Source organism: Physeter macrocephalus, chromosome 11 (assembly GCF_002837175.3).
Source record: "Physeter macrocephalus isolate SW-GA chromosome 11, ASM283717v5, whole genome shotgun sequence".
NCBI classification, from domain to species: Eukaryota; Metazoa; Chordata; class Mammalia; order Artiodactyla; family Physeteridae; genus Physeter; species Physeter macrocephalus.
The window spans coordinates 143486109-143498612 of NC_041224.1; positions in this window are offsets into that span (position 1 = coordinate 143486109).

Sequence of the window (12504 nt, forward strand, 5' to 3'; positions counted from 1 at the left end):
ATTAATGGATGGAAAGATAAGGATTAAGACTATGCTTTTTGGACATACATACACTACCAAATGTAAAATAGATAGCTAGTGGGAGCAGCCACATAGCACAGGGAGATCAGCTTGGTGCTTTGTGACCACCTAGAGGGGTGGGATAGGGAGGTGGGAGGGAGACGCAAGAGGGAGGGGATATGGGGATATATGTATATGTATAGCTGATTCACTTCATTATACAGTAGAAACTAACATACCATTGTAAAGCAATTTTACTCCAATAAAGATGTTAAAAGAAAAAAAAAGACTATGATTTATCCAGAGCCTAGAAAGGCTTCAGAAAAAAAAGATGGGGTTTTAGGTGCAAGCCATTAAAAGTTTTAGGTGCTTCCTTGGAAGCAGCAAATTATTGGTTGCTCGACCTTAATTGAAAGTCAGTCGTAAGTAAATATACAATTGGGGGTTCTTAATTTCAAACCCAGGGCTCAGCTCACTGCCCTTACAGGTAGACTCTGACATTGTACACTTGTCTATTGAGGCTAGAGTTTAGCATATTTAAAAAAGCAATATATTGGTAAGAATTCCTTTTGTCTCATGGGACGAAAACCCAGCTAGTTGAGGCCAGAGGGGAAAAACATCAGCCAGGACTAATTCTGTGTATTTAAAAAGACCCTTGGATTCAGAGAACTCCTCTCTCCAATGCCTCATTCTGGCAACTAAATATTATTGTTTGTACTTGCACTCTTTTAAAAAGTTTGCTCTGAAAGTCAATGTTGGATAATTCCTTTGTTGTTCTTGGATGTGTCTATCTTTCTTCTGAAGTACTGGATGCCTCAGCTTCAGTGTGTGGTACAAGAATTTCTGAAGATGAAAACTACATCTGGTAATATTTCAGAACTATTACACTGATTTGTGACAGACTTGGATTTCTGCTGATATTTGTAAGCCCAGGTGAAACAGGAATGTTCTACTAGCAGTGATTAATATTATTCATAAAATATGAGTAGTGTCAGTAACTTCAACATAAATTAATGGTATTTAAGTATGTTTAAAACACTAAATCTCATTTCATCCTCTTCTACCTGATACCAGCTGAGGATGGATGTATCTGTTTTTTCCCTTTGGGTACATCAAGCAATTGTCAACTTCAGGAGTTTTTAGATAATGGGTCATCTCAACAATTTCTTAACAGATTTATACAAGCCTATATGAATAATAAAACTGAATTTCGAGGAAACAGTGTGGGGATAAAAACTTCAGGGTTGAAGTGTACATGTCCAGAATTCCTTGACTTAGTTCCTACTTTCCACTACAATGTCCACTCTAAAGGCACCCTCTCCCTATAATCCCCTCAACCTTGCCACATACACCAAGACTAAGAACTCAAAATACCTTTAAAACTAAGCTGCAGCTTATCTGCTTCCAGCTTCTGGTCATATTTTCTATTGTCTAAGACAAATGGAGCTGAAATGATTGTTGACATCTATTTTGCCACCTGAAACTCCATGAAACCATCATCATCCCTCTCTCACTGTTGCTTTCTGACTGGAAATTTATTCTCCTATCTGAGTACTGTTCTTCTCCCCTCCTATTTCCACGTGCCTCATTAGTACTTTTTTTATACGTTAATTTGGACACTGAAACTTCCACAAAACCACGGGGCAAAAAAAAGGGCATTTGGGTGGAGAGGTAGCAAAGAGTTTTGCTTTGTATTATTGGAGATACAGTTCCAAAATGTTAAAAGGCTGTTGGTGTGGGCAAAAACAAGAATAGCCCTAATTCTCCAATGTTTCACAATATCAGAGAGTCAAATGGCAGGAATAGGGGGTGATTAACTATTTCACTGAAATCCAGCAAAGTCATAATAGAGGACTATCTCTAAGCCCTGGAGATTGAGCTAGATGCTGTGTATATGACTATGCCTTCCAATTGCAACGCACTATACTAAAACTAAGCCACAATCTCTGTGTGTTGGCAAACATTGAGTCTAGGCTGTTTTTTCCTTATTCCATGAGGAGTAAACTGAAGAACAGACTTCAACAACAGCTGGCATGTTGCTCAACATGTAAAACTATTTCAGAATAAAAGAAATATTACATAAGTTTTATAACTCAGAGAAATAGAAATCTCTTTAAATGAGTAATCCCTGGAATAAGAAAAACATTTAGAAAAAATTAGTGTCCACAGTAACATATGTAATGATGTGGCATCTATAAAACAGGGAGAGAAAGCTATAAAAAGAGAACAAGTTGCAAAGAAGAGATGATCAGATGAACTATAGTCAAAAGTGAAGATGGAGTTGAGTGGGGTTAGAAAAGATTACATAGTAATTAAAAATACGAAGCATATTAAAATCAATATTGAAAACGTAGCAGAATGTCAATATAAAATTAATAATGGGAATAGTAATATGAAGGCAAATTTAATGATTTCTCCCATAATGCAGAAGCAACAGTTAAACAGTTGTGATATTATGAAAAAGTGCATTTATAGAGGATATACAACAGAGGGAAAAACTTTAAAACACAGATATTTATGGGGAATAAACAATTGATACAGAAGTGACATTAAAAGATATCACTGAAGAAGATACTTATACAGATTAAAAGGGCTCACTATGTTTGAGGAAAGGTTGACAAAATGCCAGATCATGGAAATATGTTTCAATTACAAAGATAAATAAAAATATAAAAGGAATCAGACATTAAGTACAAGCACATACAAAGGACCACAAATAGCAAAATATAGTGCCAGAAAATAATAGAGCAATATATACAGAGTTTTGAGGAAAGAATTTTTAAATCAATTTGAAATGTGAGGTTGATGGTCAAGTAATAAAGAGGCATAAATATATTATTCTTAGGTGTGCATAGTCTTAGAAAACCACCCAATTATCTTTTGTATCAGTTAGAGATTGCTGTTCAATAAATCATCCTAAAATTTAGTTCTTTAAATCCTCAAATGTTAATTTTTCCTTATAACTCTACAGCTCAACTGGGCAGTTCTGTGGAGTTGGGCTTGTCTTAGCTGATTGGTTAGGCTCGCTCATGCATCTGCAGTTGGCTAATGCATTGGCTGAGGGCTAGGATGGCTAGCTGGCTGACAATTGTCTGGCTATCAGGTAAGACAGTTGTGGTGAGGGAGCCACATATATTTCATCATTCAGCAGGCTACCCTGGCTTATTCAGCTGGTGGTTTTAGGGTTCCAATGGTGGAAGTACACAAGATCTTCTGAGGCCTAGGCTCAGACTGACACAACATCACTTACACCATATAGATTTGGTCAGAGCAAGTCACAAGGCCACAAGAGTAGGAAGATAGACTCTACCTCTTAATGGGAAGACCTGTAAAATTGCAGGAGATGTGGATACAGGGAGGGCGTGAAAAACTGAGGGCATTTTTGCAATCAATTCAACATATTCTTAACAAAAAATTACTTGAAGAAATGCGGATACACTCTTAAGAAATCAAGAATGGAGAAAGTGGTACAAAAACTGTCAGTGAACATTGAAATCCATTAAATACAAAAGTAAGCATAAATGAAGGTCAGAAATATGGCTAAGAAACTGGATAAGATAGAAAAATCATTCTTAAAGAGAAAGTATATACCTTTAAAGACTCAAGCTCTATATTATTCTTTAAAAATTGTTTTAGAAACGTAATTTTCATGGATCACTGTGGATAGGTAACAGAAATAAGACTCATTCAAGACAATGGAGTATAAAAGCTAGGGGGAGACACATGTCATGTGAAAAATGACATGTATTTGGGAAACACAAACCAAGGATAGTGAGATTAAGGAAAAAAGTGAAGTGAAGCAAGGAAAGAGGCAAAATGAAGCAGTGGTTAATAGCTTCACAAAGAGTAAGAGGAGACTTGGCGTGGAACAGCAGCATTTACTTGTATGCAGGTATTGCCTGAAACGTCAGAAAAGAGGAGCTGCACTTTGGATAGTCCATGGAGGGGAGAAGTGAGAGAAAATTTATCTGTTCAGCTCCTTCCCATTCCCTGTTTCCCATTGGCCAAGGCTCATCTGTGCTTCACTATCCTGTAGGTAAATACTTGGGAATCTAAGTTACTATACCTGTGACATATTATTTCATCTGAGTCCAGAAATAGAGAGACCATATGCCATGGATAAGCTCAGGAGGCAGGCAGCACCATTGGAAGAAATGAAACAAAGGAATCTGAAGAGTGCCTACAAGGTTTTCAGCCCATTCATGCAGTGAGGGTTAGTGTCATGTGGACACTCAATACTGAGGTTTCAATTGATCTCATAGATAACTGTCTGATTCACTGCAATGGCAGAATCAGAGTGCTGTAGGGTGGTGATAATGATGGAGTGATAGGGCTTGACTACTTCTATGGGAACCTGAGAGACTAGGGAATAGAGAATTCCTACTATGACTTCTTATTATTATGGATATCATCACTAATATCAGAATGAGACCTATTCATCAAACTGGAAAACCAAGAAGCTTGCAGACCTGTACTCTGGTAGGAGTTATTGAATCCTATCAAAAATGGCATCAGTGATTTTATTGCCAGGAGTATAGTGTCCACAGGCCTAGTTTCTGCTGTGTCTTCCTTGCCAGTGATGAGAAGCTACAGATGGAAGGGCTTCTGCGGCCCCTCTGTTTCCACCAATAACCATGAGGCTTTGTGGCTGCAATCTTGTGTTCTCAGGCAATATTCTCCTGACAGGACCACCCTTTCCTGGTTCTTAACATAATGCAGGTATAGATATTAAAGTATAAATCCCTAAGCATGTATCAAATCCAATTATTTCCCTGGGCCATATAGCTTCACCTCCTACTCAATAAAGTAGTTTCTTTATTTCTGGCACTGGAAGATTTCCTCTTCTGCTTTTAAGCTAAGCTATGCAGAAAACAAAAACAAAAACAAAATCTGGCGATTCTAATTGTTGAGTCAGGTGTGTAGTAGTGGTGAGTTTTCCTTCATCTGCTTACTCTGTAATCTTCACCAGAAGTCCGCCAAGGCATTCTGTCCTATCATTTGGAATACAACTTTTACCTTGAATTAAATTCCCATGTATATGAGGGTCTGTTCCTGAAATCTCTACTCTGTTCCACTGATATGCTTCCCCTTTCTTGTGCCATCACTCCACCATTTATGATAGCTTTGATGAAAATTTTGATAACCTGTAGGGTAAGTCACCACTTACGGTTGTTTTTCACATTAAAAAACGTTCTAAGCATTCTTGCTCATAAATTTGGGAATCAGCTGGCAAGTTCAGTGATCAATGTAGACTAATTGGAGCGAAGTTATATTTTTACAACAGTAAATCTGTCCATACAGGGACACTGTTGGGGGAGGTCATCTAGAGCAGGTGTCCTGAGGTACCATTCCTCGGCCTTTTAGGAACCCGGCCGCACAGCAGGAGGTGAACGGTGGGCAACTGAGCAAAGCTTCATCTGCTGCTCCCCATCACTCAAGTTACCGCCTGAACCATCCCCACCCCTCCCCCACGTCTGTGGAAAAATCATCTTCCACGAAACCGGTCCCTGTTGCCAAAAAGGTTGGGGACCGCTGATCTAGAGGACATGAGCTCCACTTGACCAGTGAGCTGCACTTGAGCAATCATAGGCTCCTTACCCTCTCCCCTGTCCTTGGAAAGTACATTCTTCCCAACATGCCCACACTAGGAGCTGTTCCAAGGACACAGCCTTGAGACAGTAAAGTGTTGTGGAGACCACCTGGTCTGAATACGTGACTAAACCCAGTTAAGGCCTCTGTATAAACTCAAGATTCTGGCAGGCGGGTGTGGAGATCTACTCATCTGTGGCCATCCAGGACAAGCCTCACATGTAAATAGTTTCCCCTGCTTCTTAAACCAGCCACCTACCAATCCAGAAGGGTCTCCCTTTGCCCTCCATGTATGGGGGCCAATTGTGAACCGACAGATACACTATGTCTTTCTGTTTATTCAAGTTTTCTTTTATATCCTCCAGTGGTTTGTTTTTTTTTTTTTAACTGAAGTATAGTTGATTTACAATGTTGTGTTATCCAGTGGGGTTTTACAGATCATTACCCAAGGCTTTGCACATCCATGTTAGCTTTATTCCTAATTAGTTCATAGGCTTTGTTGCTATGGAGAATTGGATCTTTTTTAAAAGTTAAATTTGCTCAGCTATCATTGTTGGGTTATAGGAAATCTGTTGATTTTTTTTGTTGTTTATCTTATCTGGCCACTTTACTGACTCTAATAGTTTTCTACTTGATTTACCTCACTTACCTAGGTAAAAGACTATCTTTGAAGATGGTAGTTTCATCACTTTTTTTCTGGTCATTTTAATTATAGATTTTTTTCTTGGACCTGCTATGTAGTGTTGACTAATAACAGTTCTAATGGGCTTCCTTGTCTTGTTCCTTGTAGAGACACTTTTAATATTACACAACTAAGTCTACAATTTCCTTTAGTTTTCTTGTTAAATTAAGTTAGTTTTCGTCAGTTTGCTTTTCATTAGGAAGTGTGTAAAATTTTATTGAAATTATTTTTGGTATCTGTTGACAAGATGCTTTGATTGGTTTCACCTTTATATTTAATAGATTTCCTAATGATGAACAATTCTTAACATTTGTAAGATAAATGCTAATCAGTTGTAAAGTCCTATTCTTTTAACTCTCTTTTGAATTTGATTTGTTGAGGTCTTGTTTAGGAATTTTGTTTCTCTGTTTATAATGAAATGGTTCTTTTTTCTTCTGTTTTGGTATCAGGATTATGGTGACTTTGGACTATTACCCTGAAGAAGGTAAAAGCAAAGGAAACACACTCCACTTAGGCAATACACTTTATAAAATGAGGAAGAAAACATAAAATCTGAAAGCATGGTACTTTATGGCTGAATTAACCAATATGAACTTGACATAATAAAAGCGAATGATTGTATTAGAGGAAAAAGTACAGATTATTTTAAAGTAAAGAGGCCAATATATATAATATATATAAGGTTATGAATAAGTAAATTCAAGAGTTAGTTCTCAGAAAAACAAAACCAGAAAATAGAGACATCACTGCCAGTTGGATTAAGAAAAATAGACAAAATGTCAGAAGTAAAAAGAGTGCTATAACACCATAAATGGGCAACTTTTAAAATTATGAGGTATGTACAGCTTTCTAATTAAAATCGATAATTTTCTGAAAAATTGTAAATAACCAAAACTGAATAACATGGAATTGATAAGTTGAAGATATAAATATCTACGAAAAAAAAATTTAAATTATCAGACAAGTGACAACAACAAAAAAGCTGTGGGTTTAGATGTTCTTACCAACTTGAAATATTGCAAGCTTTGAAGACACATATCAACTGTTATACAATGTAGAAAAAAATGAAAATCTCTTCAATTCACTTTTTAAAAAAATTTTATTGAAATATGGTTGATTTACAATGTTGTGTTAGTTTCAGGTGTACAGCAAAGCAATTCATATATATATATATAATTTTTAAGATTCTTTTCCATTATAGGTTATTATAAGATATTGAGTATAGTTCCCTGTGCTATACAATTCACTTTTAAACCTAGGAAAACCCTAACAAATCCAGTAAAATATAACACAGCGAAGAAAAACAGAACAAACTCACTTTGTTTGTTCTAAACACAAAATTCAGCAGCAAATTAGGAGAATAATTTACCAAGACCAAATTAGTTTTATTTTGGGGATATATGGATGATTTGATTAAAAAACTAGTCATAAAGCATATTATATTAATAAAGGAAGACAATGGACTATTTCAAGTTTCTGATAAAAAATGAATCTCTGAATAAATTAGAAGTGTAAGGACTTTTTAAAAGATGATAATGAATATCATTCTATCAAAAATCTACATCTTGTACTTAATGAAATCCCAGAAGCACTTTCATTAGAATCAGAAGTGAGCTAAGAATGTCTACTATTGGCCACTTGTATTTAATGTTGCCCTAATGTTCTAGGTATGGGTACAGGAAAAAAACAGACATTATTATTTTTAGATGGTATTTTTTTCTACAGACACAAGATAAAAAGCCATTATCAGTAAAGAAAACATTTAAGTAAGTGACTATTAAAAAACAGCTTTCCGGCGGCTTCCCTGGTGGCGCAGTGGTTGCGCGTCCGCCTGCCGATGCAGGGGAACCGGGTTCGCGCAAAAAAACAATGTAATAAAACTACCATTCAGAATAGCAATAAAAGCACAAATATCTAAGATAATAATAATTAGTTATTGAGTGTATCCTATGTAATGGAGTTACCATAATATTAAATGGATATTGGGCTTCCCTGGTGGCGCAGTGGTTGAGAGTCCGCCTGCCGATGCAAGGAACGTGGGTTCGTGCCCCGGTCCGGGAGGATCCCACATGCCGCGGAGCAGCCGGGCCCGTGAGCCATGGCCGCTGAGCCTGCGCGTCCGGAGCCTGTGCTCCACAACGGGAGAGGCCACAACAGTGAGAGGCCCGCGTACCGCAAAAAACAAAAAACAAAAAAAAAAACACCTCTGGCTTAAATCTCTGTTCTGCTATTTACTAATGATAAAATGCGGAAGTTACTCAAGCACCCTGAGCTTCAGTTTCCTTATGTGTGAGGTGAGAATGATTATATATGTTTGTGTGTGTATATATATTTTTTCCCTTAGAAAATGCCTGGCGAATAGTGAGTTCTATATAAATATTAGTTAATAATATTAGTTAATAATGTTCATCATCATCATTGTTGTTAACTATTATTAAGCCCCTTTTATGGGGCAGGTATGGAAGTTATGGATATGTAGTTCTCAAGGGTCTCACAATCTAGTGTGAGAAGATGGACGCAGAATGCTATAGTGTTAGCATTCTGTGTGAGCCCAATGCCTACTGTTTTGGAGGTGACCTGTGAGCTGTGTCTTGTGGTATGACCTGAAGACAAAAGTGCTGGGAGACGGGGGAAGGAGATCATTTCAACAAGAGAGGGCATTGCGTATACACAGTGGCTGTCAAAGAGCACAGTGAGTTCAAGAACAGGGAAAAGTTCATTGTCGCAAGGAGCCATAGAAAATAAACTTGGATATATTTTTTTGAGGTGCTTAAAGGCAAAGCAAAGGAGAGGAGTTTATGTTTGATGAGACAGATGACAGAGAGTCACTGGAGCTTCTGAAGCAAGGGGCGAGCGAGATAATGATTTTTTTAACGTCTTTATTGGAGTATAATTGCTTTACAATGGTGTGTTAGTTTCTGCTGTATAACAAAGTGAATCAGTTATACATATACATATGTTCCCATATCTCCTCCCTCTTGGGTCTCCCTCCCACACCTCTAGGTGGTCACAAAGCACCAAGCTGATCTCCTTGTGCTATGCAGCTGCTTCCCACTAGCTATCTATTTCACATTTGGTAGTGTATATATGTCCATGCCACTCTCTCACTTTGTCCCAGCTTTCCCTTCCCCTTCCCTATATCCTCAAGTCCATCCTCTAGTAGGTCTGTGTCATTATTCCCGTCTTACCCCTAAGTTCTTCATGACGTGGTTTTTTTTTTTCTTAGATTCCATATATATGTGTTAGCATACGGTATTTGTTTTTCTCTTTCTGACTTACTTCACTCTGTATGACAGACTCTAGGTCCATCCACCTCACTACAAATAACTCAATTTCATTTCTTTTTATGGCTGAGTAATATTCCATTGTATTCTTTTTGAATTATGGATTTCTCAGGGTATGTGCCCAGGAGTGGGATTGCTGGGTCGTATGGTAATTCTATTTTTAGTTTTTTAAGGAACCTCCATACTGTTCTCCATAGTGGCTGTATCAATTTACATTCCCACCAGCAGTGCAAGAGGGTACCCTTTTCTCCACACCCTCTCCAGCATTTATTGTTTCTAGATTTGATGACAATGATTTTTAAAGGATGCTTAGTCTGACAGTAGTGTGCAATATGCACTGAGCTGAAGAAAAGTGATGGTAAGGGGAACCACCAGGGCATTGCTTAGCAATCCCAGAGTCAAGCCAAGGGCTGAAGAGAGCAAGAGGCACGAGGGAGGAGCCTTTGCAGAGGAAGCAACTGTTGGATAAGCAACAGATTGATTGGATTTGAAGAAGAGAAATAATCTAGTTCCAAAATTGCTAGGAGATCAGAAGAAGGGTAGATTTTTATTAAGTGAATTGGAGGTGTTTGGGAAGGAAAGTTGAGCCAAGGGTAGGGTTCTCCAAATCATACAGATGGATAATGGAGGAGATGTGGTTTTTCAAAATGCAGAGAAGTTTCCATTACCCGGAAGAAATGAGGCTGGGAAGGCAAAAGTAATAGGGTGAGTTTTGAAGGAGAGCTCCTGCTGTGCTTGGACCACATATATGAACTTTATTGAAAGAGAAACTCCGGAGATATGGGGATATATGTGTACATATAGCTGATTCACTTTGTTATAGAGCAGAATCTAACACACCATTGTAAAGCAATTATACTCCAATAAAGTTGTATAAAAAAACAAAAGATTCACAGGAGATCCAAAAAAAAAAGAAAGAGAAACTCCATCAAAATACAAAATTAGTTATAAATAAGAAAGAAAATGCATTGTCTCATTAAATGATGGCCACCTGGATCTGTGGGCTCAGCTGAAGGATCTTCTCCTGCTTAGCTGTTCACTCATCCCAGGTGAGAGGCAGGGGGCTGAATCAGTGAGAGACCCTAACTTTTGAGGAAGAGCAGGTGGTCGTGAGGGCAAATAGTTCCTGACACAAATCACAGGTTCTCAGTTGGAATGAATGCTCCCTCTAGCCAAGCACTCCCACCCCTGCCTTTGTAAGTATCCCTGACTTTGCTACCTGCTGTCTCTCCATCCTCCACCTCGTGAACGGGGTAGAATCCTCTAGGGTTTCTTCCAGGCCTAGGACACCTTGAGTCCACGAGTTTGACACGAGAGAGGAGATACTGAAGTAGAAATACCTTGTAGATAAGTGGAAAAATTCTAAACGTCTCCAAAGGTATTTTATTTTGTGGCATAAAAGGCCAGATCTGACGTCCTGTGAATCTCCGCACCATTGAGATGCCAGCAGCCCTGGGGCCCTTCAGGTTGGCTGGGACTAAATGAATAGACTCCATACTCTCTGGGTTTTGTGGTAACTGGCTATGCGTGGTGTGTGAGAAATAAAAGAACCACACAGCCAAGGGAGGATGTATGTGCTTTGCAATTGCTCCTTTCAACATCAGTGTCACCTCACTGATCTTTAGATGTAGGCTTTTGGGGATTGTACTCAGGCAGCTATGGGAGATTTTTAAGCTTTTAAGGCATTTTCTGAGTGATTTTTTAAAAACCAGTCATAGTAGAAGCCAATGCTATTTTTGCCCTCCATCAAATGAAAACTATTATGTTTGTGAAATGTACTCTCAACTTGATTGTTCTCTCCCACTTTCCAGGGTGTAACAGAACATCCTCCAAATTGACATAAGAAAATGTCTTTCACTAATGGCTCCTTGTACATCAGGGAACTGAATTGCCTGTCTCTTGTTTTCTTCTCTTAACAGCCAACTGCCTAGTTTTTAATGTTGGGACCAGATAGTTGGGCTATATTCCAGGTGAATTATTTTTTCACATCCTGGAAGAAAGAAAATGTATTTTTAATTAAGCTTATTATAACTTCTGCCTGAATGTAAGTAATGGAGTTTCTTGGCCACACATATCAATAATGCACACTTAAAAGAAGGGAAGAAATGAGGATATAAACTACAAACTATTTTTAAAGCACTAAGCAGTGCACATGATCGCACTGTTAACAGAAGTTGTGTCGATTATCAACAACTGCTCAGCTCACAAGCGGGCAGCCCAGCCCAGACTGGTATTGCTGTCAGCTGTTTAGTACTGAGCTATCAGGGCTCCTGCCATAAATAAAACCACCTAAGGGAGCTGACCACATTGAACATCCAGATAACTGAGGGGAGAATTGAGTTGACTGCTTTGATCACACCTGAAAAGCTAAGATTAGTCTCACTGGGAAATAGATTTAATCCATTTCTCACTTATTCCTAAAAATTAAAAGATGAATCAACAAAGAGATTGAAATGAATGTATCTTGTTTTCCCAGAATCAAGATTGTGCTGTACATGCAAATTGTATTTAGCTTTTCACTTATTGTAGAAAAATGTATTCTTCTGTTATTATTAACTTTTGATAGACATCCTTTGGTATAAAATATTTATTCAATTAGAAATTCAGTAATGTTACCTTTTTGTTGGATATTTAAGTTACTTTAATTTTTTGATATTACAAATGGTGATGGTATCTATATCATACCTAAAGCTTTTTCAACTTTCTTATCACAGATTTCTAGGAGCAGAATTACCATGTCAAATTAAGTTAGTATTTAGTAGACTCTTGATATGTATTCTCAAATTATTTTTCAGAATGGTTATATTGTGACATCTGAAAGTGCTTGTATCACCACACCTTAGTAGTACTATTTTTATTATCTTTCATGGAAAGATGGCAAAATAAGTGACCACTATTAAAGCATGAAGCATCACTGGAATACGTATACATATGCATAAGTGTGAGAGT